General features: G+C 41.0%; 1 pseudogene across 1 annotated transcript; it reads right to left on the minus strand.

The window, feature by feature from the left end:
• Positions 1-8928: 8928 nt before the first annotated feature.
• Positions 8929-12215, minus strand: LOC309804670 (olfactory receptor 7D4-like; annotated as a pseudogene). Its single transcript, XR_014296167.1, has 2 exons — positions 12147-12215; positions 8929-9884 (listed from the first exon to the last, which is right to left on the minus strand). The product of XR_014296167.1 is annotated as an olfactory receptor 7D4-like (transcript).
• Positions 12216-17415: the final 5200 nt, after the last annotated feature.

The following is a 17415-nucleotide window of genomic DNA, read 5'->3' on the forward strand; positions in this document are numbered from 1 at the left end:
CGGTTACGCGCCTCGAGGAGGGAGTCACCTTGGTTGTCGTGCTTTGCAGCGTGTCCTAGGTGAGGCCCGCGTTAAGGGAGTGCTCTGGGATGTACGGAGCGCATTAAAGGACAGGTTTGGCTCGGGCTTTCAGAGGGGTCTCCTTGGGCAGGCCTGGCCCCTCCTCTCACGTTCGCCCGGACCTGAGCCCCCGCCTTCAGCGAGTTCGTAGGTGCGGCAAGGGGCGTCTGCGGGTTCGTCATGCACGTGCTTCCCTATTCGGAAGCCTGTGACTTTAGTCCATGAGGACATGAATATCCGCTGTTCCAGCCAGGTTGCTCAGGCTCCTGCGCCTTCTGGTTATCATGAAGGTAGTGATCCTGCCGTGTTCGTGTGAATATGAGGGTGTCCACTTGAAAATGTAAGAGTTGTGAGTTGAGTTTATTGTGTGTTACTGAGGACTGTTGCCCAGGAGTCAGCCTCTGAGATAGCTCGGAGAAATGGTTCTGAAGAGGTAAGGGGGGATGTTAGTATATATGTGGTTTTGGAGAAGGATATGTATAATTGACCACAGAAAATTAATCAGTCGATCTAAGAAAGAATTGGAAAATTTTAGTCAAGCCAAATTTGAGGATTACAACCCCGGAATAGCATCTCGGAACGGTCTGAGAAGTGTTTCGCCTTTTAGAAGTCAAGACTCAGTTTATATAAGTTTTTTGAGACAAAGCGCTTTACATTAAATACATTTTTTTCCCGCCGCGCCTCGCAGCATGCAGAATCTTAGTTCCCAGGGATGGAACCCACGTCCCCTGTGCTTGAAGCGCGGGAGTCTTAATCACTGGAGCACCAGGGAAGTCCCTCAATGGTGCATTATTGACAGTTTACATAATCCAGATTGAAGCGCCATCGTGGTGGGTCATGTGACCCTTTACAAGCTTAAGAAGGGTTGTTACCTTTTAAGTTGTCTTGATGCTAGGAGAATGTTGCTGTTTATGGTTGAGCAGGTATTCCTGTGGATGGGGGAGGTTTGGTCAATGCATAATGTGGGTACACAATACACAGTGGGGGGAGAGGGGAGGCCAAAGGGTAGAGAAGAGTTTTTTATGTCTAAATTTTCCTTGTCTTGCCATAAATAAGGATTTTATTTCACATAATCAAGCATCTTGGCGCAAGGTTCCTGCTAGTCAGGAGGAACAGATACTTTAGTTAATGGTTTTAGTGTGTTTCTAAGTATAGGAGAATGCAAGAATTGGGGTTCATAAAATTTTCTTCTGAAAATATCTAAGTATCTGAAGGCATGCATGTTCTGCCAGTTTTCCCAGAGCACAGAGTGCCTCATTTCTGACCTGTGTTCTGAATTCCTTTCAGGATGTGCGAAGGTCAGCCACTGCAGTGGTCAATGAGTCAGTCCTAGTAGACCCAGATGGTGGGCAATATTCTTTGGCCGGCAAGGGAAAGTTGGCTCACAGGGCCTCTTTTCTTATGCAAAGTTTCATTTGAGAATTTGTCTTCATCTTTGCATGTTCTTTATTTTTGAATAGTGCATACAGGTTGGAAGATGAGATGCTTTCTTGGGTATCCATGGTGTGCTAATTTCTGTGTATTAATATAAATATATGTAGACCACAAGTCTTTCACCCAAAGAAAAGCAAGTATACTTAATGTACTTAGACCGGTACATGCGCACGGAGTTAAAACAGGGTCCTCAAGGAGAAAATGATGGGAGGATTTATGACACTGGTTCTAAAATAATTGAGATTACCATTAACAGGATGTTTGCAGTACATGTGTCCCCACCACACCCCATTTTTTTCCCGTAAAATCTTTAACCTAAAGAAAGTATAAACATCTAGTACAATGAATGTTCACTATAGTAGATTCACTTATTTTTATTTAGCATTTTGCATGTTTGCTCTCTCAAATAAATAAATGCATTGTATGGTGAACTATTTGAGAGTAAGTTGAAAATAAATTGCATACATGATACTTAACCTTTAAATACTTGGTAATGCATCTTTTAAAGATAAGGATATTGTCCTACTAAAACCACAATACTATTTTGCTCACAAAACTTAAATAACGTAATCTATTGTCTACCCTGTGTAAAAACTAAACTTTTTTGTGTTGTTCCAAAATATGATTTTGGTTGTTTTGGGATTTAGGACCCAATCAAGGTTTATATGTAGCAATTGTTTATGTGTTTTAGTCTTTTTTATACTAGATCAGTTCATATTGTTTGTCTAGTGTGTTGACTTTTTGAAGAGTCACACCCAGTCTTTTAGAAAGTCACACGTTTTGATAGTTCACATTTTATTTTCAGGCTGTGTTTAAATGTTTCCTCCATGTCATGTATCAATATTTCCTGTGAAATGGCAATTGGATCCAGAGCAGAGGTTCACAAACCTTTTATCTGAAAAGGTCCAGATAGGTGTGGAATTACTCAGCTTTGCCTTTGTACTGGGTGAGCCGCCATGGGCATAGCTGCGTTCCAGAGAAACTTTATTTACAAAAACAGGCCTGTGACCAAAGGGTGCCAACTCCCGGTGTAGAGGCTTCAAGATAAGTTCAGGATATATTGAGGGTGATGTGTCCATCAAATTGCATTCTGTCAGGAAGATATAAATGTATGCCATCCTTTGATTTGTGATGCTAAGTTTGATTACTTGCTGAAGGTAGTGATCATTAGAGCAGTCTGTTTTAAATATAAATATAGAGTTTTCTGTTTGAGGAAAAAATATTGTGGGATGATACATTGATGCACAGAATATCCTGTTCCTCAGCAACCTTTCTAACAATTGACTTAGCATTTGTTAATAACTTGCAGTGAGTAAACTTGTGTATATATTGTTTCACATTTGTAGAGGCGTATTTTCAGGGTGAGCTTCTCAGGTTGTTTTTCTAGGTCTAAGGGCAAATATACTTTTTCTGGATATTAAAAATTCCCTTCCATAGGTCTTTTGGTATTTTTCTGTTGCTGATCAACTTTTTAAAAGCATGTCTAAAATTTATTATGGAGAAACATAAGGAAAACCTTTTGCTTTTAACTTCAAGGCATTTGTTTTCAAAAAGAATATCCTATCCAATTTCATCATGAGTAAAAGTAACACAAATATTTTTCCAGAAGTACAGTGTTTTGGTTTCTGTTATATTATGCCCATTTTATGTGAGCCTTATTTGATTTTTATGTTGTAATTCTGTTTTTGTGTTCCTCTTTTTGTGTGTACTGTACTGGAACATTTTTGTGGAGAATGGCAAATTGTCTGGCAATCCACAAATGGTCATTGAATTCCTTTAATGAGTTAGTCTGTGTGCCAGGGACAGGAAAGCAATGGCCATCAAAAGAGACATAGTACTGCCACCATGGGGCTTACTATGTCTATCTAGGAATTCAGATTGAAAATGAAAGCTGGCAGTTTTGTAATATGGACATAGAGTGTCTTACTAGGAGGTGGTACTATGTACTGGGAGGGACTGATATTTAAATTGTGAAATAAAGCATGAGTAGGATTTACGTAGTCAGGTCATTGAGCTAGGGTGAGGATTTGCAGATTGGGGAGAAAATTACAGGTGACGGGCACTTCGTGAGCAAGATACTGCATTGTTGGGAGCTTATTGTTTTTATTTTTTAAACTGAGAAAGAGGTTTGGCGGAAAAAGAAGGGAGAGTGGGGGGAGTTAGAGTGAGAGCAGGGACAGGACCGGGAATGAGGTGCCCTGGACAATACTCAAAGGCCCAGGAAACTTCTGAAACATTTTAAGCAGGAAAGTGATTTGACATCATTTACAACTGAAATAGAACCCAATAACTCCTACTTCGGGAAAGGACTTTAGGAAAGTTGAGAGTGAAGGCATGGACACAAGACAGAATCCTGTGTTACGTAAGTTTTAAAACACAATCATGGTAATATAGATGTCACAGTTGTTACAGAAAGAAAATGATGAAATAATATGAGTTTTTGTAGAAGGAGAAAATGAAAGAATCTGGGCATTTCCTTCACCTATTTATTTCCTAGAGGATATACCCCCCAACTAATGCATGCTTGAGTAACACTTAGTGAAAACATTCAACCCAGGGCTGTTCTTAGGGAACTTGTAAACTACTGGAGGAGGCAACCACCTTTCCAGGAAAATAAATGTATTATTAATATGTATTATTAATAAATGTATTATTAAAATGTATTAGGGTTCTGGAGCTAAAGTAGAGGACCATATTATTTTCTCTATCTTCATGTGAGAGTAGTTGAAGGTAAGGAAAGAATGATATTTAAGTCATAAAAAGACAAGGCGTAGGAGTTATCCATGTTGGACATGAGGGGAGTAGGAGGTGGGGAAAGTGTTCTGTATTTGGTTGATTACATTTCTAGGATGACAGAGGGGAGTGCATGAAGGGTTACTTCCAGATTTGACAGTGGAGGCATTTTACTTGATTGGGAAAAATGCTGAGGGAGGAATCTAATCTTCAATGTACAACTGACAGGAAAAACAAGTAGTATCTTTAAAAAAATTTTTTTATTTATTTTTGGCTGCATTGAGTCTGTTGCTGTGCGCGGGCTTTCTCTAGTTGCGGCGAGCAGGGGCTATTCTTCGTTGCGGTGCGCGGGCTTCTCATTGCGGTGGCTTCTCTTGTGGAGTATGGGCTCTAGGCACATGGGCTTCAGTAGTTGTGGCTCGCGGGCTCTAGAGCGCAGGCTCAGTAGTTGTGGCGCACAGGCTTAGTTGCTCCGCGGCATGTGGGATCTTCCCGGATCAGGGATCACACCCCTGTCCCCTCATTGGCAGGCAGATTCTTAACCACTGCGCCTCCAGGGAAGTCCCAACAAGTAGTATCTTTTTAAATGCTGTGAATCAAGAGAAAATATGAATGTATTTTAATTCGTGAACAACAAATTCATTCAACAGTTTAATTAGAATCAGTGGCTGAGGGCTTCCCTGGTCTGGGTCCGGGAAGATCCCACATGCCGCGGATTAACTAAGCCCATGCGCCACAACTACTGAGCTTCTGTTCTGGACCCCATGATCCACAACTACTGAAGCCCGCGTGCCACAACTACTGAAGCCCGCGCAGCTAGAGCCCGTGCTCCGCAACCAGAGAAGCCACCGCAGTGAGAAGCCCACACACCGCAACAAAGAGTAGCCCCCGCTCACTGCAACTAGGGAAAGACCACACGCAGCAAGAAAGACCCAACACAGCCAAAAATAAATAAAATAAAAAAAAATAAATTAAAAGAAAAAAAGAATCATGGCTAAGCACTGAAAAATAGTTTCTCCATGAAAATTCACTTTGTTATTATAATCTGAGCAAATGCTTATCTTCATAAACATATGGTGGTTTTGAGATACCTTTTCTTACTCAGAGGAGGCCTCTGATTCCCTAAAGGTTCATCCAGAGTAACCAGTCCTGTTTGACTCCTTATAGACACTGATGTATTAGGGGACTAGGATCACTCCATAGGTAAATGATGAGAAGATTACCCTGGCAATGTGGGTTGCCACAAAGCACTGAAGTGTCCATGTGATGTGGCAATTTCCATATTACTTCGTGTATTTGCTACTTCTTTGTCCCAGTGAAGTAGCTGTGACACAGTGAATTAATTGATGAAGGTTCTGAAGATAAAGTTGGTGAGGATGTGCATATGCTGTTGGCTGGGGAGTTCATTGGAAAACAGTTTACAATTTGTACATATGCCTGCATGTGTGTATCAAGATAAAAGTAAAAACTTTTCATTCCAGTATTATCTGAAAGAATCCTAAGTTGGAAACAATTCAAATGTGGATTAACAGAAGAATGGACAAATTGTGGTATGCTTATACCATTGGAAAACTCTGAAGCAAAAAAATCTACCTGTCTTATTGCCACTGGCTTGGTCAGGTCCCCATCATCTTTCCCTGAACTACTTCAACAGCCTCCTCATTCTTTACTCTGCCTCCAGTTTCCCCCGCTCATAGCAATACTAAAATCCTCATATTATGCCCATGATTACAGCATGGCCCTTGTGCTCAATTGCTTTTAGAATCCTTAATATGTCAAACTAGACTCTCAGTAGTCTGGCATCCATCTACATATCTATGCTTACTTCAGTAACTTAGAACGTATAACTCAGTCATAAGTTCCATATAGCCTCCTGAAATGCTTTACTCTTGAATTTCCCCATGCAGGTGTGTGTGGTTTCTTCTTCCTCTAGTTCCCAATCTCCTATCCTCTCTGCTTCCTTCCAAAACCTGTTATCCAGTTAAATTCTACTGATTTTTTGTTACTCCAATCTCAACTACACCCTTCCATTAGAAGATTTTTTCTGAATCTCAAGTGTTGGTGAAAATGTGGAAAAACTGAAACCTTCGTTCATTGCTGGTGGGAATGTAAAATAGCACAGCCACTTTGAAAACCAGTTTGGTGTTTTCTTAGACATTAAATATAAATTTACCATATGATCTACCAATTACTCTGAGATATCTACCCAAAAGATATAAAAGCACATTTTAGCACAGAGACTTATATGCAAACATTCATATTAACCCCAAACTGGAAATATCATCAACTGGTAAATGGATAAACAAAATGTGGTACATCCATACATTTGAATACTATTCTGCAGTTATAAGGAATAACATACTGATGAACGTTTTCCACATGAATAACCCTACAATATTATGCTAATTGAAAGAAGCCAGATATGAAAGATCATATATTGTATGATTCCATTTTTATAAAATAGCAAAAGAAGGTCAGTTAATAGAGACAGAAGCAGATAAATGGTTGCCTAGGACTGAGGTCGCAGTTGATATTACCTGCAAATGGGCACAAGAGAACTTTCCTGGGGTGATAGAAATGTTCTAAAACTGGATTGTGCTGAAGGTTGCATAACTATAAATTTAGCAAAACTATTGATCTTATGCTTTCAAGGGCTGAATTTCATGATATATACATGATCCATCAATAAATCTGTTACATAATTTTTTAAAAGTTTTTCTCTGTAATTATTCAATATGAGATGACAAGTTTTACCTTTGTTTTCAGCATGCTTTATTACACACCAGTATTTTTATGGTTAACCACTCTATATTGCAATCACGTTTACCTCTTTGGTCCCCAACTGAGTTTGTATAAAGTAGACAATAAATACATTATGGATTAAACTTAGTGGAATCAAATTAAAGCCCCACTGAATGTTTTTCTTCACTAAGAAATTATAATTTTCCAGTAATTTGAAGATCTTAGTACATACCCACTACTTCTTTTGTTTTTGTTGTTTTTGCCCCTCAAAGTCCTTAGTTCCATTTATGGTATCGTTTGGATACTCTTCACAGTCTTTATCACGTGTCTCAGCTTTGGTTCCCCAGAAGCAGATGCTGAGCCAAGGATTTACATGCAAGCTGTTTATTTGAAGGAGCAGGGACCATGGAACATGGGTTAGAGAAAAGGGAAGAGATACAGGGCAGAAAATACATCCAAGGGCTTCCCTGGTGGCGCAGTGGTTGAGAGTCCGCCTGCCGATGCAGGGGACACGGGTTCGTGCCCCGATCCCGGAAGATCCCACATGCCGCGGAGCGGCTGGGCCCGCGAGCCATGGCCGCGGAGCCTGTGCTCCGCAACGGGAGAGGCCACAGCAGTGAGAGGCCCGCGTACAGCAAAAAAAAAAAAAAAAAAAAGAAAATACATCCAATAAAGCTTAAGTCAGCTCCCACAGGAGTGAGCAGAGTTTTCATCCTGTAGGGAAATTAGGGAAAATGGCACAAAATGCACACTTTAGAATCATTCCAGCTAAGGGGTGAAGAAGACGGTGCACCCCACACCTGTCCATCAAGGACTGTCCCTCGTGGGGCAGAATTCTCCGTCAGGTCTGCTGTCGCACGTTGGGAAAAACAGGTCCCACCTGGTGCTGACAGTGGCAGTCAGGCTGGTGGGGATGGTGAAGGGATCCCAGGGAATGTAGGGGAAGTGCTGACAGCTTCAACCATTCCATCCTTCACTGCAGACTCAATTGTATCAATATTCTCAAAAAGTGGACTAAGGTCTGAAACATTCCACAGGTGTGTGACTACCACTCCTGCTGGCACCTCCAAAGAGTGCCCTGCCCCCAAAATAATCCATGTGAGCAAAGAAGTTTTATTCCATTGTATTATTAGATGTTTTAGGATCTTGGGGTATATCTTAAAACTGCAGTGATGGGAAATAAATGTCCAATAAAACAAAGGAAAGAGGAAGGGAAAGAAGGAAGGAGGAAGGCAGGCAAAGTAGTGAAGCAATATCTCAGAGTTACCCGATGCAATATATTACTATGAATCCCCTGAACAAACTAGCTTTCAAACCTAAGTTCCCACTCTTGAAGTTGAAAATCACATCACTCTTTTCAGGAAAAGTATGATAGCAAAGTTAGGAATGTGGGCTCAGTGTCAGGTTTCCAGGTTAGAGTCCATCCCAATCTCAATCTCTTTGAAAAATGGGGTAAATGAGAGAAATACCTTTAAAAATGTTGTCAAGATTACATAAAATATACACATAAAACAATAAGAACAGTCTTGGTATGTGAAGCAGTTTGGTTATGACTACTGCATGATTTTCATTCCATTTCTTCCAGAGAAAAACAAACACACAACCAAATTAGGTGAAGAATATCGATATTTGAGAGGATAACTGTGGTGGGAAACCATGCCACATTTAATATAAGTGCTTCAGATGTAATGTTGGAAATTGCAAGAATGGCTATAAGAAAGCTGGCCCAAGACAGAAATGTATGGTCTGCAAATAGGAAGCAAAAGTTAAAAACGAATTACTGAGGAGGGTGTTGAGCAGAAACTAATACAAACACAAATAAAAGCAAAGTCATAGGTGCTTTGAGAATGGAAGAAATGAAGCATGTCTTTTAAGGGAAAAGAAAATCAGGAAATATAAATTCACAAAATTTGTTTTTGCAGCCCACAGTGTCCACTTAGTTCTGAGGCCAGTGGCCCCTCACAGACAAGTGGTACCTAAACCGAGGAGCCTTCCCAGGGCCCCCTTCACATCCTTGTTCCTCAGGCTGTAAATGAAGGGGTTCAGCATGGGGGTGAGCACGGTGTACATCACTGAGGCGATGGAGCTTCTCTGGGGAGAATGGGTCACAGCAGAAGTGAGACAGATCCCCAGGCCTGTCCCATAGAACAAGGAAACCACAGAGAGGTGAGACCCACAGGTAGAAAATGCTTTATATTTTCCCGCTGCAGAGGAGATTCTCATTAAAGAGGAGACAATTTGAGAGTAAGAGAAGAGGATTCCAGTGAGGGGAAACACACCCAGCAGGGCAGTGGCCACAAACAAGACGATGTTATTGATGAGGGTGTCAGAGCAGGCCACCTTTAGAATCTGAGCCAGTTCACAGAAGAAATGTGGAATTTCAGTGCCAGTACAGAAGTTCAGCCGCCTCAACAGTAGAATATGAATCAGGGGAACCCAGAAAATGAGGAGCCAACACATCAGAACCAGGAGGCCACAGAAGCGGGGGTTCATGATGACCATGTAGTGCAGGGGATGGCAGATGGCCACAAACCGGTCATAGGCCATCACAGTCAGGAGAAAACTATCCATTACAGCAAAAATAAAAAAAAAATACACCTGAGTGAGGCACCCTACGTAGGAGATGCTTTTGCTCTGTGTCTGGATGTTCACCAGCATCCTTGGGACAGTGGTGGAGACGAAAACAGATGTCCACCAAGGAGAGGTTGGCGAGGAAGAAATACATGGGGGTGTGGAGGTGGGGGTCTGAGCTGACGGCCAGGATGATGAGCAGGTTCCCCAGCACAGCGACCAGGTACATGGACAGGAACACTCCAAAGAGGAGGGGCTGCAGGTCAGGATCGTCTGAGAGGCCCAGGAGGAGGAACTGTGATACTCCTGTGTGGTTTCCTGCTCCCATGTCGCTGGTGAGTCTGCTGGGGAAGGAGGCAAAAGCAGCATTCAGTGAACAGCCAGATGGCACCTCAGCTAGTCATCACTTATGATTCCACCTTTAGGTCGATATCCTTCACCCTCTATTAGTCCTTGCAATGACAGTAATTCACTCAGCCAAATGGTAAACCATTTCCATTTTAAATGTATTTATTTAGCTGTTTTAAAATTTAGCAGAAAAAATATTTTTATCTCCTACTCACTGGTTCTAATTTTTTTTGTTATTGGAGTATAGTTGATATACAATGCTGTGTTAATTTCTGCTGTACAGCCAAGTGATTCAGTTATACATACATATATGTATGTACATACATTTTTCTGTGTGGCTGCCCCATGCAGACTTTGGGATCCTAGTTCCTCAATCAGGGTTCAAACCTGGGCCCACAGCAGTGAAAATGTGATGTCCCAACCACTGGACCACCAGGGAATTCCCTATAAATTTTTAAAAATATTCTTTTCCATAATGATTGATCTCAGGACACTGAATTTAGTTCCCTGTGCTATACAGTAGAAACTTCTTGTTTACTCACTGGTTATAATTCTGTATGAAACTATGGACATAATTCAATTTCTTCTACGACATGACCATTGTAAAATGATTGAAGACATTTAATATCTTTTTATTCTCCATACTTCCTTCATTCTAGTAACTCAGTAATAGTTACTGAGACATGGATTCTCAACTCAGACAAACAGTTCTATGACCTGATGCTCCCTACTGTTGTGATACTTTAACTCTCAAGTGTCTTATTATTTTTTATTTCTTAAAGTATGGTTACTGCTGTTAACTTCTTTGTGAAGATTAAAAATGCCTTTGTGGGGCTTCCCTGGTGGCGCAGTGGTTGGGAGTCCACCTGCCAATGCAGGGGACACGGGTTCGTGCCCCGGTCCAGGAAGATCCCACATGCCGCGGAGCGGCTGGGCCCGTGAGCCATGGCCGCTGAGCCTGCGCTTCCGGAGCCTGTGCTCCGCAACGGGAGAGGCCACAACAGTGAGAGGCCCGCATACTGCAAAAAAAACCAAAAAAACAAAAAAAAGCCTTTGTGCACAGTAGGATCCCAGTAACAGATAGCTATTATTATTACTGATCTGTTACTTTTATGACAATTATTTTTGATACATAACTCTCCCCCAGTATGATACAGAGATGTCACTTAGAAAATGGGATCTTGAGTTAGAATTCCTAGAGTAGAATTTTGATCCACCAAGGCTTGTGTGACATTGACAAAGTTATTTAATCTCTCTTAGCCGCAGATGCCTTGCCTCTACAATGGGAGTTATAAATATTTCCTGCATTATAAGACTGATGAGTGAATTAGATGATGCATTTAATTTTTCTAGTGTGGTTCTTGTGACGTACAGCAGACACTTGATAAATGTGAGCTTCTTAATAAATCTGTCTTGTGTGACTATCATTGATCATTATTACAGTTAAACAGGGGCAGCCAGCAAAGATGGAATTCTGATCAGTATAAACACACCAGCTGTTAGCTCTTTGGACTGCAGTGCAGTACTTCTAGTTAATGACGATCCCTTTGGCTCACTCTCTCAGATACCGTCTGCCAGGTGGATTCTTCCAAGAAGAGAGAAAAGTATGTGAACTACACACTTAAGAGGGGTAAACAAAATCAAAAGACCATAAAATAAAATGCAATGCCCATGTGAGAGTGTGAGCTCATATATAATGTTGAGTGGAAATGTGTTGTATTAAAAATCAGCACAGTTAATTGTAAAAGAAATAACTGATAGATTTGATTAAAAATATTCAAAGCTTCTATAAATCACATCATCCTTAAAAAGATAAAAGACAAATTTAAGATGAATATAAATGTTTACATTCTCCATGATAGGAAAAAGCTCAGTATTATTATGCCTAGAGAATGCAATTAATATTCTTATTATATAAGTGAGGATTTATTAAGCAATAGTACACTCGCAGGAGGGGAAGCGGGAGGCTCAGGTGAGCAGCTGCCAAGAATGCATTTAATTAAGAGGAAAAAGTAACTGGGCATCAATTTAGTCTGGGAAGGTGTGTAGAAAATGCCTCTGAAATGAGAATATTGAGCTACAAGAGGAAGCATGGGTAATTGTTAACCAGAGGAAATAAGGAAAGGGCAAGCATTTTGGGCTGAGAGAACAGAATTCACCATTTGCCTTGGGGTTGGTGAGCTTGGTAATGCAAGGGATGTGAGAGGCCAGTGAGATGGAGAACAGTGAGGGTCAGAAGGACACAGTATGAGGCTCACAAGTCGAGCATCCTGTTCTGTTCTTGATGTGCCTCTCATGTTGGTAATTTTATATTTATTTGCAGGTGAGACAGAGCCTGTGACCGTTTTTGCTCGTCGTCTTTCCGGGGACGTACATGGTGCCTGGAACACAGTAGGTGCTGAACACGTGCAAACGTTAGATATTTAATAAAGACTGAGACCAAAAGCATCGTTGTAACACAAAGAAAGAAACTTCCAAGTTCATCATGCCTGAATAGAGGCACAAAATAGAACAGTAAAATTAAAGTGCATTCACATACATTTTAAAAGAATAATATATCATGAACGAGTAATTCCTACTCTAGGAATGGATATCTGGTTAGATATAGGATGTTTGCTGTCATAATTCATCTCAAAAATAGGCCAAGGAAGAGGAACCATAACCATAATTAGAGTAGAAAATACATTTGAGAAAATGTAACAGTCATTACTGTGGTTAGCAGCCAGGACAGAGCCTCTCGCTAAATAAGGAAACTTAGAACAATGTCTTAACTCAGTAAAAAACAGGTATTTTAAAACTGCAGCCAACAGGATATTCTACATTAAAACACTAAATAATTGCTTTAAATTCATGAAGAGGACAAGGCAGTCTACTCCAAATTCAATCACTGGATATTCTCTTAATGATTTAAAGAGAATGGTAAAAACAAAGTGAAGTTAGCCTGAATACCGAATATCAGTAATAATTACATTGTTCTCAGATGATATTGTGGTGAAACAACATCAGTAGGGAGATATCAGGTCCTCTCAGGAAGTCAGATCTGCCAGCAGAAAAAGGGAACCGAAAAGAAAAATTCAAGCACATGAGGAACAAAATTGATAATACCTGTGAATAAATCTCCAGTGAGTAGTTAATGAATAAATCATTGGACACACGATATCTAAGAGGAGCCTACAATTGTGGGAAAGATTGGAGAAGAGGTGGAGGATCTCTGGAAAGTAACTCATTGGAGAGAGGGTCTAGATTCCAAAAAAGGACAGAAAGAAACAGAACTGGATTCAGTAGAAACTCAAGTACCCACAAACTACAGACTTCCCCGTCATAGACTAAATAACTATGGGACTGTCCCAGTCTCACTATTCTAGAGGTAAAGCCCAGTACTCACCCTCTCTCCTCTTTTCCTTCTTACTCCACCAGGCTTTAGTGCGACACCGTCACTGAAGCTTCCTCTTCTCTGCATTTTGTCCCAGGGGAACCCATTTGGGTTTTCACTGAGGCTGGGATCAGAGAATTACAGGGAAGGGGCAATGGGGACACTATTACCATCTTAAGGGTTGAATTCTCGGGGCTCCTCATTAAACAAATTGTTCTAGTGACTTTACCCTTTCTAAACAACTCAGCTCCCTTGAGGTACGAAGATAAGAAAATGGAAATATTTCAGCCAGTGTACTGTGTATGTAGGCAGTAGTGGGGGAAGAACGTACATTCTCCAAGGAGAAATTCTTCTTTCTTTGGTTTGACTTAAAAGTGACAATGTATCTCCTAAGGAATGTTTAATTTCTACAAGAACCAAAACATGGAAGCCTTTGTTGATTTTAGGGAGGGCTCCTCTAAATAGAAGAGTAGGGGCATCTATATTCCCTTGCACAAAGTGTTCTGAGACCTGTGAATATATAAATGCCCACTGTCAACTCCTCAGCAGCACACTGACCCAGAGACCCAGAAATCAGTCGTTATAAGAGCCTAAACAGGCCCAAGTGGGAAAAAGAACCAAGTCCCTGCTGAGAAGTGACAGAGCCACTGTCAAGAGTCTGACAGGGACTTGGATACCCCTGTGGGGAAGTGCTCGGTATCATCAGAAACAGTGAAATTTTTAAAAAATTAATTTTATTGGAGTATAGTTGATTTACAATGTTGTGTTTCTGCTGTACAGCGAAGTGAATCAGTTATGCATATATCCATTCTTTTTTTAGATTCTGTTCCCATATAGGTCATTTCAGAGTATTGAATAGAGTTCCCTGGGCTATACAGTAGGTTCTTATTAGTTATCTATTTTGTATATAGTAGTGTGTATGTGTCAATCCCAGTCTCCCAATTTATCCCTCCCCTGCTTTCTCCCTTGGTAACCATAAGTTTGTTTTTCACACCTGTGATTCTATTTCTGTTTTGCAAATACGTTCATTTGTCAGAAACAGTGAAATTAATGCACTAATGTGAGGTAAAGATTGGGCACCACCATAAGGGGACACAGCTGTGGAGACTGCATGATCGCCCACTGTGGACATAACAGTAATGACGATGGAAACGGCTATGACTGTTCCCCAGCTTTCCTGGGTCATGAAGGCTTCCTGTTGGCCGTTTCTATCCCAGACGACTTTGGAGCTGGCTGTCTCCCTCAGCCCCAGGCGGTGCCATCCTTTGAGTTTCCCATTGGCTTTGTCCCCTGGCCTTTCTGGGTCCCTGCAGTCAATGCAGCTCTGTTCCTCTCTTCACTCTTCACCCAGACCTGCCGCTCTCACAGGCAGCTGGCTTCCTCCTGCCTTTCCTCTCTCCTGACTGCTTGGCCACTTGACACATATGGGTGGTCTGTGACTCCCTGGGGATTGGGACATTCCTGTTTTTGAATGGCTGAGGTAGCTGTACTTGTGAGGCTACTCACCTCCCTGTTCAGGAAACCTACAGGACTGATATTGCATGTGTGCATTTTACAATTCTATTTTGTGTTAGATGTTTATTCAGTTTTTCTTCTGTGATATGCTGGGCTGAGTGGTTTGGTTTTTTTCTTTTCATTTTTTTACCCAATACATCCCTCAGTTCAGGGTCTGAATTTAGTAGTAATTTTAAAATCTAGGCCTTTTAAAATCTGAGTTTTCATTTGCTAGCTGGTTTAAAACGTCTGTTTTAGGTACTTCCCTGGTGGTCCAGTGGCTAAGATGCTACACTCCAGTGCAGGGGGTCCGGGTTCAATCCTTGGTCAGGGAACTAGATCCCGCATGCCACAACTAAAGATCCCACATCCCGCAACTAAGACCCAGCACAGCCAAATAAATAAATAATGCAGGGGACACGGGTTCGAGCCCTGGTCCGGGAAGATCCCACATGCCATGGAGCAGCTAAGCTGGTGCGCCACAACTACTGAGCCTGCACTCTAAAACCTGTAAGCCACAACTACTGAGCCTGCATGCCACAACTCCTGAAGCCTGCACACCTAGAGCCCATGCTCTGCAACGAGAAGCCGCTGCAATAAGAAGCCTGCGCACCGCAATGAAGAGTAGCCCCTGCTCGCCGCAACTAGAGAAAGCTGGTGCGCAGCAATGAAGACCCAATGCAGCCAAAAATAAATTCGTTAATTTTTAAAAAAAGGAAAAAAAAGAAAAATGGTACTGATGAACCTATTTGCAGGGCAGGAATAGAAACGCAGATGTAGAGAACGGACTTGTGGACACGGTGGGAAGGAGAGGGTGGGACGAATTGAAAGTAGCATTGACATATATACACTAAAATGTGTAAAACAGATAGCTAGTGGGAAGCTGGTATATAGCACAGGGACCTCAGCTTGGTGATCTGTGATGACCTGGAGCTGTGGGAGGTGTGGGGGGAGGGAGGCTAAAGAGGGAGGGGATATATGTGTACATATAGCTGATTTACACTGTTGTATAGCAGAAACTAACACAACATTGTAAAACAGTTTTACTCCAAATATATATATATATATATATAGTGCTGCCCATGACATGCAAAAACTCTCCATAAGAAAGCAGATCCTGGGACTTCCCTGATGGTCCAGTGGTTAAAGCTCTGCGCTTCCAATGCAGGTGGTACAGGTTTGATTCCTGATTGGGGAACTAAGATCCCACATGCTGCAGCAAAAACAAAACACACACACAAAAAAGCAGATCCTAATGTCAGACAACATAGACTTATGCCATGATTACAGGTTTCAGGCTTCTCATCTGTGGTGTTATTGTGAGAGTGAATTTGGTTCACGCATAATGAAGAGTGGAACTTTCCATGTCTGTCATCATTAAATACCATTTTTTAGATTACTAGTTAGGCTGGTGTTATGATTTTGATTTATTAAAGACTGCAATTTATTTTAAACCAAGAAAAGTTGACCTTTACGTAGGGTTAAAACACACCAAATACATGAACATGAAGGAAATATAAGGAACAGATTAACAGACATAAAAACGGACTTCCCTGGTGGTCCAGTGGTTAAGATTCTTTGCTTCCAATGCAGTGGGCAGGGGTTCGATCCTTGGTCGGGGAACTAAGATCCCACATGCCTCTTGGCATGACAAAAAAAAAAAAAAAGGAAAGAAAACCTGATAAACAGTTGTACATGGGTGAACTGTATGGTATAGGAATTATATTTCAATAAAGCTGTTCCCCAAAACAAAAGAGAAAATTATGATAGTACCCATATCATTGAGTAGTTACATTTAGAACTTTAATGTATGAAACACCTAGAGCAATAACACACAAACACATTAGCTACCATTATATTTTTACTGCTAGTATTAAAACTTAAATTATTGTCATCAGAAGGAAATATAGTGATATTGACATTAGTAAATATCTTACTGGCACAGAATAGTCTGGGACTTGATTCAGGTATATATGTAAGAATTTGTTGTTTAATAAACTAGGGATTTCAGATCAGGCAGGCAAAGACAGTTTTTCGATCAGTGGTACTAAAATTTTTTTTTCGTATTTCTGGAGGAAAATATATTGGATCTACCCCAGTCCACAGAGGAAAATACATTCCATGAAAATTATATATTTAAATGTTTTTGTTTGTTTCTTTTTGCGGTACGTGGGCCTCTCACTGTTGTGGCCTCTCCCGTTGCGGAGCACAGGCTCCAGACGTGCAGGCACAGCGGCCATGGCTCACAGGCCCAGCCGCTCCGGGGCAATGTGGGATCTTCCGAGACCAGGGCACGAACCCGTGTCCCCTGCATCGGCAGGCAGACTCTCAACCACTGCGCCACCAGGGAAGCCCCTATTTAAATGTTTTTAAAGCAGAACATTTCAGAAAAAATTTAGGAAATTTGTACATGATCAATAATTTGAGGAGACTTTTTAAAGCAAGGTAGGAAATCCAGAAATTATTTTTAAAAATAATTTTTTTATGTAACTGAAGAATTCTTTAATTACTTAAAAAAATTTACAGCAAAAGATGAAAAATTAATGTAGGAGAATAACCATTTGATAGATGTAAACACTTAATAATGTATGGGAACACACCTCATAAAATGTGTTAGTAAATGAGGGTTTTTAAATTTTTTATTAACTCTCAAAGGCCAC

Source organism: Mesoplodon mirus, assembly GCF_964341445.2.
Source record: "Mesoplodon mirus genome assembly, chromosome: 5".
In the NCBI taxonomy this organism is placed as follows: domain Eukaryota; kingdom Metazoa; phylum Chordata; class Mammalia; order Artiodactyla; family Ziphiidae; genus Mesoplodon; species Mesoplodon mirus.